Source organism: Pan troglodytes, chromosome 14 (genome assembly GCF_028858775.2).
Source record: "Pan troglodytes isolate AG18354 chromosome 14, NHGRI_mPanTro3-v2.0_pri, whole genome shotgun sequence".
Classification (NCBI taxonomy): domain Eukaryota; kingdom Metazoa; phylum Chordata; class Mammalia; order Primates; family Hominidae; genus Pan; species Pan troglodytes.
The window spans coordinates 80,377,415-80,389,432 of NC_072412.2; positions in this window are offsets into that span (position 1 = coordinate 80,377,415).

Sequence of the window (12,018 nt, forward strand, 5' to 3'; positions counted from 1 at the left end):
ATGCCAAGGCAGCAAGTATACTTAACAAATTTATGACACCTATCCGATCCTATTCTATCCTATCCTATCCTGCCCTGCCCTGCCCTGCCCCATCCTGTCCGATCCAATGATATCCTATCCTATCCGATCCGATCTTATCCTATCCTATTCTATCCTATCCTATCCTATCCTATCCGATATGATCCTGTCCTATTCTATCCTATCCCAGTCAAATAGAATCTAGAGTTAAATCTTCTAATTTTATTTTTCTTGCCATCAATAGGCCACAATCCAGTTTATAACTGGTATGTAGCAATGGATTAAAAAATCCTTTGGTTGTATTCCCCTTCAAGTAAAAATTTTTGAAAAATCTGACTAGGTATATGTATATTTATTTATTTATTTATTTTTATTTTTATTTATTTCTGGGGGGAGGGAGTCTTGCTCTGTAGCCCAGACTGGAGTGCAGTTGCGAGATCTCGGCTCACTGCAAGCTCCGCCTCCCGGGTTCACGCCGTTCTCCTGCCTCAGCCTGCTGAGTAGCTGGGACTACAGGCGCCCGCCACCACGCCTGGCTAATTTTTTGTATTTTTAGTAGAGATGGAGTTTCACCATGTTAGCCAGGATGGTCTTGATCTCCTGACCTCGCGATCCGCCCACCTCAGCCTCCCAAAGTGCTGGGATCACAGGCGTGAGCCACTGCACCCGGCCGGTATATGTGTATTTATTTAAAGTGGCATACATCTACTGATATTAATGTGTTTATTAAATGTCAAGAAAACTTAACTTTTTAAATTTCTTAGCTAAAAATACGAATAGAATTTATAATATTTTTCTTTCAGTACAACATCCTGTACACCATTTGATTAGGTCTAAGGCAAGCTCCTTACCTGACCACTTATATGACTTTGAGGCAGTGATTTAATGTTTCAGCATAGAATTTCTCATCTGTAAATTGGAAATGATAATATATATTTTATATTTTATTGAAATAATTTGAGTAAATATTGCATTTAATGCAAACAATATAGCACTTGACCTCCCCAAAAGTAAATAAAGTTACTTTAATAATTCATATTAATTGAACAAACTTTTACTGACTACCTAGTATGTGCAAAGCACTGAGAGAATATGAAGATCGATAAAAGATTAGATATGATGATGATGATGATGATGTAGAAGGTAGACGATAAAGAAGAGAATGAAGAAGAGAAAGAGGAAAGAGATGTTATAAGCTACTAGGCCTACCAATTTATATAAATATAAAATGAGGCAGGATATATCATGTCTTAATAAAGATATATTTGGCATTGTGCCTAACATTTAGTGTAAATAAATATTTTTGAATACATGGGAGCAATTATGGATGAACGAATGAAGGAAGGAATGTGTTGCCATCTTTGCAATTACCACATAGAAATCCTGCTTCAGTCATTGTCTTGTTACCAGCAGAAGTGACATGTTGCAGACCTCTCTTTAATACTTGGCCATCTAAGATAAAAAGTAAAAGGACCATTGAGTTTTGTTTTGTTTTCTTTTTTTTAAATAAATGCACGGGGTACATGTGCAGTTTTGTTACATGGATATATTGGGTAATGGTGAGTTTTGGGCTTCCAGTGTGCCCATTACCCAAACAGTAAGCATTGTAACCAAAAGGTAATTTTTAAAGGGATTCTTATAGTAATTTTTAAAATTAAAAATGCCACATCACATGTGCATTTTTAGAAAAATGATTAAAAGAGAAAATCATAACTCTGTTTTGAAGAGATCTTTTATTTTCATCAAAATGTTATAGTGAGGAAATAACCATTATTAAACTTCTTCTCTTCTTACTCAGTAATCAGATAAAGGCATCCAGCTTCACCCACAATTTCTTCAAATACATTGAAAATGGAGTTAAATATTTTCACAGGTAAGTCACTTTATAAATCAATAGATGAGACTATTGTAACTATATTACTAGTTCTTTTGACATAAATATTAAAGGGCCATCTTTAAACATATGCTCATTTTTTATCCTGTCTTTCTCACCACTTCTTTTTTATTTCAAAGTCCATAGAAAAATCTACTTAAAACAGGTCTCATGTTATTGAGAATCTAGAATTGGATTTCAGATTTACTTTTTGATTCAGTAAATTATGTTTTATCATTCAGAGGATGCAACATATAAGGTGACACATTGTAGCCAGATAGAGAAGTAACATTTTTCAATTGCTATTGGCTGTACTTCTGTTTTTATTAACCCTCTTGCTGGTAAATCTGAATTCAAGCTCTATGGAATCAGATGGGAAATAATAACTTTCTTTAGTGCCATTCAGGCAATAGAGAATGATTTTCCATTTGTGGAAATATCATCTAGGAAATAACCTGCAATGGCAATTTGTCAAGAAAAGAAATCCATCACCAAGCTTGATAACGCTAGCGGAGAATGAAGTATGTGCGTACAGATTCACAGTTACCATTTGACCCTGGGAGTCCCCAGGATTATCAATCATCCTACATTTCTCCCACTTCTTCATTTTCCCACCCTCCTCTCACCCTTCACAAAGAGGCTAGCAGCTGTGTTTTTCCATTCAGCATGTGAGGAGCGTGCAATAGCTTTTAAAACACTTCCCCAGGTATTTTCTACAGTATAATAATCCTTGAGATTGACAAGGTAGGGTCATTCTCTTTCTTCTGTAAAACATGAAACTGAAACCATGATTAAGTGACTTGTCTAAGGTCACACATCCAGAAAGAGGCAAATGTGTGGATAACACTTCTTTCTGAATCATTGCACTTTGGAATACACTAATGGTCAATGAGGCATTAGACAGAAAAATGAAAGGGACCAGGAAAACCAAGAAGCCTTGAGCCCATGAATACTGAGCGTTTAACCACTTTCTTATTAGGTAAGTCATTTATTGTTTTTGAGTGATTAATTGATTTGAGAAACTATATTAGCTGTCTACTGCTACAATAATGTAAGTCTCATTGACGGAGTGGTGGCAGAGTTCCCAAGGGAGGGGCAGAAATGTGGGAGACCTCTGTAGGCCAAGGGTCAGAATTAGAACACTTTTATCACACTCTATTGGGCAAAGCAGATGAAAAGTCTATCCCAGGTTCAAAGGGTGGGAAAACAGACTCCACCTTTTAATAGGAAAGCTACAAAGTTACATAGCAAGGAGTGTGGCTATAGGGTGGCAGTCATCGAGGCCACTTATGCAATCAGAAACACTCACTCATCATCTCCTATATGCCAAAGGTCTGGGAATATAAAGAAGACTAAATTGTTCTCTCTAATAAGTAGAGTTTATAGTCTGGTAAGAGAGACAGACACATAAAGTCATTGCAACATCAAACAATACGAAGAGGGTGGGCAGGAAAATGAACACTTTGATCTACAAAACTCAAGAGTGTAAGACATCTAACGTTTAAGATGTTTCTGTAACATTTAATTTGTGTCTTGTATATCATTTTAATCCATAAGAAGACTGAATTAGTTCTAGGTAATGAATTAATTCTGAGTTCCTAAATGTCCTAAATAATTGGCATTGTAATTGGCATTTAGTCATTAAAATCAGGGTTTCTCTATCTCCTCCTTGTCAAAGTTTCAGGGTCTAGGTCATGTTTTCAATCATCAAACATTGGGATCCATAGAGATTGGTATTCCTTGTGGTCCTGACCCTAAATACATAGATCCTTCCACATTCACCAGTGAATTACTGTCTAAACCCAGTCAAATACATGTGACTATGTTACCAATGTTAGAATACAAAATCTAGTGACCTGGAGATTAAGGAAGAAATAATAAAAAAGTATAGAAGTAAACTTTATTTTGTATCAATATTTAATATTGGCTACCAAATATTCTCAAATACCTGTATAATATTAAATATTATATTTATATTAAACATATTAAACATTCTTTTTAAATATGATAAATAATATTAAACCAATATTATAAATATTAAATATTATAAATATTTGATAAAAAATATTCATGGAGATAATATGAATTGTCGTATATCATATGCATCATTTCAGAGTGAAATGATATTTATTTTTTGGAAACTTAAGTAAAAATGAGTCTGAAGACAGCACTGAAGGGAAGTTGAAAGAATGTGAATTCCAGCCCATCTTCATCCCTAGCCATGTGATTCTCACAAAGTCATTTCCCTTCTCTGGCTTGTTTCCCCATTCCTTATTGAGAGGGTCAAATTAGATAAATATTTCAGTCCTTGTCATTCAAATCTCATAGCATTTAGGAGACTGAAAAGAGCTATTAGTGGCTGTAGGGAAAGAGACAGTGAAAGAGAGAGACAGAGAGAGAGAGGAGGAGGAGGAGGGAGAAAGAATGAGAATCAAAAGAAAAGTCTATGTAAGCTTACAGAAGGTAGGATATCTGGGGATGATTTGTTTACCTAGCTGAGATGATAGTTTTGAGTGAATAATACATATTTTGATATTACATATGGATGTTTCTTTGTATGAAGGCAAAGTTTTAATAGTCAGAATACTATATACCCCATTACAGTGTGAACATACAATTGTAAAGTAACATAGCTCATTATAATGATCTTAATTAGTTATATATATATATATATATTGCTCCTCAATGTAAATGTTATTGAAAACAACTAAAATATAGAAGGAAAAGAAGTCACTTTTAGATTCTCTGATAAGAAGCATAAACGTCAACATGTACCAATTTGAAATATTATTATTAGTAATACTTCAAAACATAGTCATGCATCATTTCTAATAGATTTACAATGGATGAAATTATGGAAACTTTATTCAATACCAATAGATGGTACTTATTGACCATACATGATTGGTCAATTTTAACATTATACAGGTATTTTGAGAATATTTGGTAGCCATAATTCACAATAATTCAGATGAACCAGGCTGTGATTAATGCAGATTTAATGTAATTATAAGTAGATAAACTTTCTAGCTAAACTTGGCAAAAATGGCATTGGACAGGGATTCATAATATTATGGAAACTGATGTGAGTTCTCTGTTTATCTTAAGCAACACAATCTATAATCTCATGCTGAAAAGCATTGACCTTGGCAGTTTTCTGTAACCTTAACCTTGGAAACAGACTATTGCTCATGCTCTAGTTGTCAATTTCTAAATCACACTCCCCTGTGCCTTTGAGATTGACCACTTTTCAAACATCTCTGTTATGTTTTATTTAGTCTGATGTCAGTATCAACCAAGCCAAAAAATGAAAAAAAAAAAAGGTATAAAAGCTAGCTATGAGACATAGATTATACTGGCCAATTTTGTAAAAATACTCATTGTTTTGTTGAGGATAAGGAAAGCCAAGTACATTTTACCATTTCTCGTCTCAAGAAAAGCTAATAATCTAACAAATTGATGCTGCAGATGGGAGCAGCCAGTTAACTGCCACACACAGGGCTGATTCTTCAAATATAAAAAATGTAAACATAAACTCTCCCTCCCACTCGCCACCCAAGGGTAACAATGTGACAAGGGATTATGTATTGACATGTACATAGCAGATGTTGGACAATGATTAATTACATGTGAATAATTGGCATTGTAAATGTTACTTATCTCTCAATGAAACAAAATATAACACTTCAACCCTGACAAAAGTCATTTTGCTCTGATTTTGTGGGGTTTATTTAAATAACTGTCATTTGTTTTCTTCTTACTTTTTTCTCCTCTCCTCCCTCTTATTCCACTTGGTAATTTAGGGTACTCTGTCATGGTCTCAGGTGTTTGTGTCTGTCGGGACCCTTGGCCACTCCAAGTCTGCTGCAGAGCAAACCAAATTGTTTCTGAGTGCCACAAGGGACATGCCTCTCTTAATAAAACAGAAAGCAGCATCCTCCAAGGTTTCAGCTAAAAAGAGGCTGGGAAAGAATGGCTGGCTAACACAGCTGAATCTTTTCCCTCCAGAAATAGATGTAGTCTCATACATTTCCTGAAAAATAAAATGGACTGTATTAGTCTGTTCTTGCACTGCTGTAAAGAAATACCTGAAGTTGGTAATTCATAAAGAAAAGAGGTTTCATTGGTCCACAGTTCCACAGACTGTTTAGGAGGCATGGCTGGGGAGGCCTCAGGAAACTTTCAATCATGGTAGAAGGCGAAGGAGAAGGAGGCACATCTTATATGGCTGAAACCAGAGGAAGAGAGAGCGGAGAGGGAGGAGCTACACATGTTTAAACAACCACATCTTGTGAGAACTCACTCATTATCATGAGAACAGCAAGGGCAAAACCTGCCCAATGATCCAGTCACCTCCCACCAGGCCCCTTTTCCAACACTGAGGATTACAATTCGACATGAGATTTGGATGGGGAGACAAATTGAAACCATACCATGGATGTAAGTGAATTGGTGGCCCATCCTTCTCCGTGTATCTGTTAGTATGGAAACTGCCTATACACAAATACATTATTTCAAAAGTAATATCCTCTGAGGGGCTAGTTCAAATTCCCTGAGCTGTGAAAGTAAGCAGATTGCCTCTGCCCTGCGGATCTCACTAAAGGTCTAAAGCCATATGGATGGACAAAAGAATGCTCCTAAGCAGAGATAGGTTAAAGCATAGTAAATCCATAGAATGGATTACAATGCAGCTATAAAAATTCATGAGGTAGAAGAATATGTATTGGCATGCGAAATAGTTAAGCTGTTAAATAACAGTCAACAGGCTTGCATTTTTCTTTTCTCTCCCATGATTTTCTATTCTCCTGATGATAAAAATGAGAGAGAAGGACTTTGGGAGTGCAGCCTGGACTTCTCACTTGAAAGAACCACCGGCAGAGGTTTTGGAGAGTCTGGGTTGCTGTCCCCATAGAGCCTCTGCAGGGAATGGGAGGGGAGAATGAGAACTCAAGAGGCAAATATGAAATAAGCACAGTGGCCTCCAGCAGGCTGTTTCTTCACGAATGGAGACTGGAAGCCCGCCCTCACTGGGCCTGGGTCCACATCAGCTACCACCTATGTGGGCACCATCAGCTCATCCAGAAGTAAGTGGTTCTTGAAGACTGACCGTTCTGACTGTCGATAATGGAGGCAGCAGCTCCCTGGCTCTGACAGCTGGCCCCAAACTGATTGCAGTAGACTAAGCAGGCTTGTGAAGTATAATGAATCACAGTCTCCTTCTCTTCCCAAACACAACTTCAAAGTCCAAGTGGCAGATGCCAAGAGCAAATCTGACCATTATTGCACATCTTTTAAGGATGAGGTCCAGCCTCTCTGCAGATAGACTGTTAGAGGCCAGCTGGTCCTCTCTTGCGGACCCCTATCTTCTCCCATGTTGCACCTTCCTTACCTGACCATGGATTTAGCATGCCACTTCCAATGAATCAGGGCAACCTTTACAGAATGGAAGGGAATCAGAGTGGAATTAAAGAAAGGGGAGATATTTAGACCTAATATTGAACATATGTGTAATTTCAGAATTGGGACTGTTGAACAAAAGATTGGTTTGGTTTTCATTGCACTTTATTGAAGTCATTGTTTAAAAAATTGTGAGGAAAGTTTTTTTTAGCTAGAGTGAGACTAGGACCATAAATTTGACTACCGGTGTTAAATAGTCCAGACACAGCTGCCCAGGAAAAGCCAGCTAAGAGGCCCAGGGAAGAGGAAAGGAGTTCACACATCTGGCACAAGTGATTGAAGAAAGCAAGTGTCCCAGTCCAGAGACAGCAGCAGAAGATGACCATTGGCTGATCTCTCAGTTTGGCACCTACGCAGGGCTTGTGCCTTCATTCAGTCAAGGCCAGAGATACAGGACTGAGAAGGCTGATTCTATGTACTCAGGCAAGATTGTGGGGAGAGGAGGTGGGAACAACTGAACAACTTAGCAGGAGGAGAAGACTCAAGGTGATCGGAGGAGGCCTTGGCCATCAAAGGAAAGTCAAGACAGAGAAAGTGGCCAAGGTGGTTGTAGGAAAGGAAAGAGAAACAAAGTGGCTCTGACAGCAGGAGAGTAAAAGTGATATCAAATGGAGCCAAGAACTTGTAATTTTTTTTCTCTTCTCCATTAAAAGGGCCCGAGCTATGAGAGTAAGATTTCAACTGAAACCAGGAAGCACATAGAAATATGTCACAGATGTGAGAACTTCTCCATCTCTGGAAGGGTCTGGGAAAAGGCCCACACCTTGAGCTCCAGGGAAGTTGACCTAGGTCCCTTCACCTGTCCATGCCTCAGCCATGCAAGTAGAGTGAAGAATACGTGGAGAATAAAATCTGAGGAGCACAGGGATTTGAGCTTCCACATGAATTGCCGATGTTGCTTGCTATGTTTTCTTTCTGAAACTTAACCTTAAATTTCTGTTTAGAAACTCTGTTAAAATCACTGTTGTATATTTCAGATATTCTAGTATTTCTGAGTAGTTGGGGAAGGGTGGTTGAGGTGACACAAAAATTTCTTTAATTTATGCAACTTCTTTTCTGGTGGGAGTATTTAAACTGATGTCTCATGGACAAAGGTATTATGCAAGGATTTCCTCATAGGAATGCAAGAAAAGGAACGAGATTTCTTTAATTATGTACAAGAAGTATCAAAGGGGCATTTAAGAATCATGTAGCAATAGGATATGAACATTTGGAATAAAGGGTAAAAATAAAAAATACTCAGGCTAAGTCATTGCACACAATTATGTATTGAATACCTGCTGGATGCTAGAACTATATTGGGTGCCAGACATATAACATTGAACAAAGTGTGACCTTACACTCAAGGCCTTCAGAGTTACAGGAAAAGACAAGATTATAGAAGACAAATTTAACTACCGTACTTTATGGCAGGTTCTCTTTAAGTTAACGGTATATGGTAGTACAAAGGAAGAGGGTTCAAATCTACCTGCTTACTATGCCTTTCACAGCGATTTAAAAAAAATGAGTAAAATTTCAGTGAGAAATAACAATTGAATAGATTTCATCACATTAACTCTGAGATGCTTCTGACTTTTGACATCAGCCTAATGAATAAATTCCATTGGACATAACCTATCCAGTTGATTTATTGTTCCTGTAGCATAAAGTAAACTTAAATACTCTTTTTTTGGCTGGGCACGGTGGCTCACACCTGTAATCCCAGCACTTTGGGAGGCTGAGGTAGGCAGATCACCTGAGGCCAGGAGTTCGAGACCAGCCTGGTTAATGTGGTGAAACCCTGTTTCTACTAAAAGTACAAACAAAATGCCAGGCGTGGTGGCTCGTGCCTGTAATCCCAGCTACTTGGGAGGCTGAGGCAGGAGAACTGCTTGAACCTGGGAGGTGGAGGTTGCAGTGAGCCAAGATCACGCCATTGCACTCCAGTTGGGCAACAAGAGGGAAACTCTATTTCAAAAATAAATAAATAAATACTTTTTTTTGTAGCTGCAGAAATGTATATCAGGTAAGTTTGTAAATGATACAATAGTTTTTTATAATTTAAAAGATGCCTCTGAGTATAGGCCGCAGACTATCATTTTCCCACCCACACCCTAACCTCCAGGAACCTGAAACAGATATTCCTTGAAACCATTCATTTTACATCCATTTTGAAAAAGTCTATTATTATTTACTCATGATGGCTTGCCCCTTTTGCAGCTGAGTTGCTTGAAGCAAGAGAAGAATAAATGTTCTAACCCAGGTTTCAGGTTGAGTATGAACCTCAGCTCATACTTGATTCTCTGTGTTTAACAGAACTATCTTCTTAGTATCATCACCTCTTGCCAGAGCTTTAGAAACAAATGAATGACTTGTTCTCCTATTATTAAGTCCCTTTGATTGCTTTGAATAACTCTCCAGAGCTTTCTTCTTTCTTCTGCTTCTTTCTTCACTAACATTTTAGAAGAAAATGCCATGGAAACAGGTTACTTTCATCATAGACAGTAGTTTAAAATTTAGAAAAATGGTTCTCTGTATAAAATTCACAATGATTAATACATTCTTACACTAGTTCTCTCTCTGTTAAAACAACTTACTAGTCTGAATAGGCCTTTGGTCTAAGGATTATAAGAATATCTTAAACTCCTATTATATACCTCAGGATGATAATAGAAGCCTAAGTACTATATCAACCTGCTTATTATTGTAATAAAGTAATACAAAAACTTACATCTAAAATCTAAAATATAAATCCATGTCTGTCAGCAAGTAACACCGATCATTCTGGGGTTGCAAAACGCCAAGGCAGAATGGTGGTACTCAGTCTCCCCTTATCCAGCACACAGCAACAGAGCAGGTAACATTTGGTAAAGATGGCATTCCATGACCATTGAAATGGAAATTCTCTAATGGCACCCAGAGATATTCAATCCATTAAAATATCACAACATCAAAATGGTCCAAATAATTATTAGATTTTTTTGTACAACCCACAGGTTTCTCATGGGCTGAACTCAACAGCATTTGCCCTCATAAATCAGCAAACAGTGAGAAGCAGCAATGAGGAAAGAATCAACAAGAAAGAAAAAGAGTTTTTCTTTCTTCTTTTTTTTATTTTTAGACAGGGTCTTGCTCTGTCGCCCAGGCTGGAGTGCAGTGGCATGATGTCAGCTCACTGTAGCCTTGATTTCCTGGGCTCAAGCATTCCTCCCACCTCAGCCTCCTGAGTAGCTAGGACCACAGGCATGTGCCACCATGCCTGGCTAATTTTTCTATTTTTAAATAGAGATGGGACTTTGCCATGTCACCCAAGCTGGTCTCAAACTCCTGGGCTCAAGTGATCCTCCTGCCTGGGCCTCCCCAAGTGCTGGGATTACAGGCATGAGCCACGGCACCACCCCCCACCCCTCCCCCAAGGGGTTTTTCAAAAGAAAGGGAGAGAATAAAAAGTTCTACTTAAACAATTTTCAAAGGCATACATCAGGCAATAATTATGACTGCTGGTATAATATGCCATTATATTGAAAAGATTAGGTATTAAATATATGCATCTCTGGTGCTATGCCAAATGCTGGGTGGTTCCTTTCTTCAAATAAAGTAATAGACAACATAAGTTTTAAGACTTGTTTAAAACATCCAGTTATTTTATTACAGCATTTCTAAAGAATACTTTTTGTGATAGCTAGCTTGCTAGATATATAGAGTATGAATCTCATTTCACAATCTCAGTTGTGCACAAAATGTGATATCATAATTTTATGATAATGATTTAATATTTACTTTGAGCTATCATTTCACTAGATGGTAGAAATTTGATGTAATTCTTAAGATTTTGCATTGTGTTGAGGCTACAGGGGGTAGAGGTACAGCCAGTGATGTGCTGGTAGACAAGCACTGGGAGGGAAAAAAGCCCCCTGATTACAGGCATACCTCAGAGATATTGCAAGTTTGGGTCCAGATTATTGGACTAAAGTAAACATCACAATGAAGTTTATCACACACATTTTTTGGCTTCCCAATGCATATAAAACTTATATTTACACTATACTACAGTCTACTAGGTGTACAACAGCACTATGTCTAAAAAATGAATAGACCTTAATTTTAAAACACTATATTACTAAAAAAATACCAACGATCTTCTGAATCTTCAGCAAATTGTAATATTTTTGCAATGTCTTATTCTAAGAGATTTCCACAGCTACCTCAGGGTGGTAGTTCTTGAAGGTTGAGGTGGCTATGGAAATTTCTTAAAATAAGACAACAATAAAGTTAGCCATGTCAGTTGACTCTTTTTTCCAAACAAGCTTTCTCTGTAGCATGTGATGCTGCTTGATAGCATTTTACTCACAGTAGAACTTCCTTAAAACTTGGAGTTAATCCTCAAACTCTGCCATTGCTTTATCAACTAAATTCATGTGATATTCTAAATCCTTTGCTGTCATTTCAACAGTGTTCACAGCATCTTCACCAGTAGTAGATTTCATCTGAAGAAATCACTTTCTTTGCTTATATGTAAGCAGGAACTCTGTCCTTTTAAATTTCACCATGAGATTTTTTACCAGAGCAAGACTCTGTCTCAAAAAAAAAAAAAAAAATTTACCATGAGATGGCAGCAATTCAGTCACATCTTCAAGCTTGACTTCTAATTCTAGTTCTTTTGCTATTTCTATCACATCTGCAGTTACTTT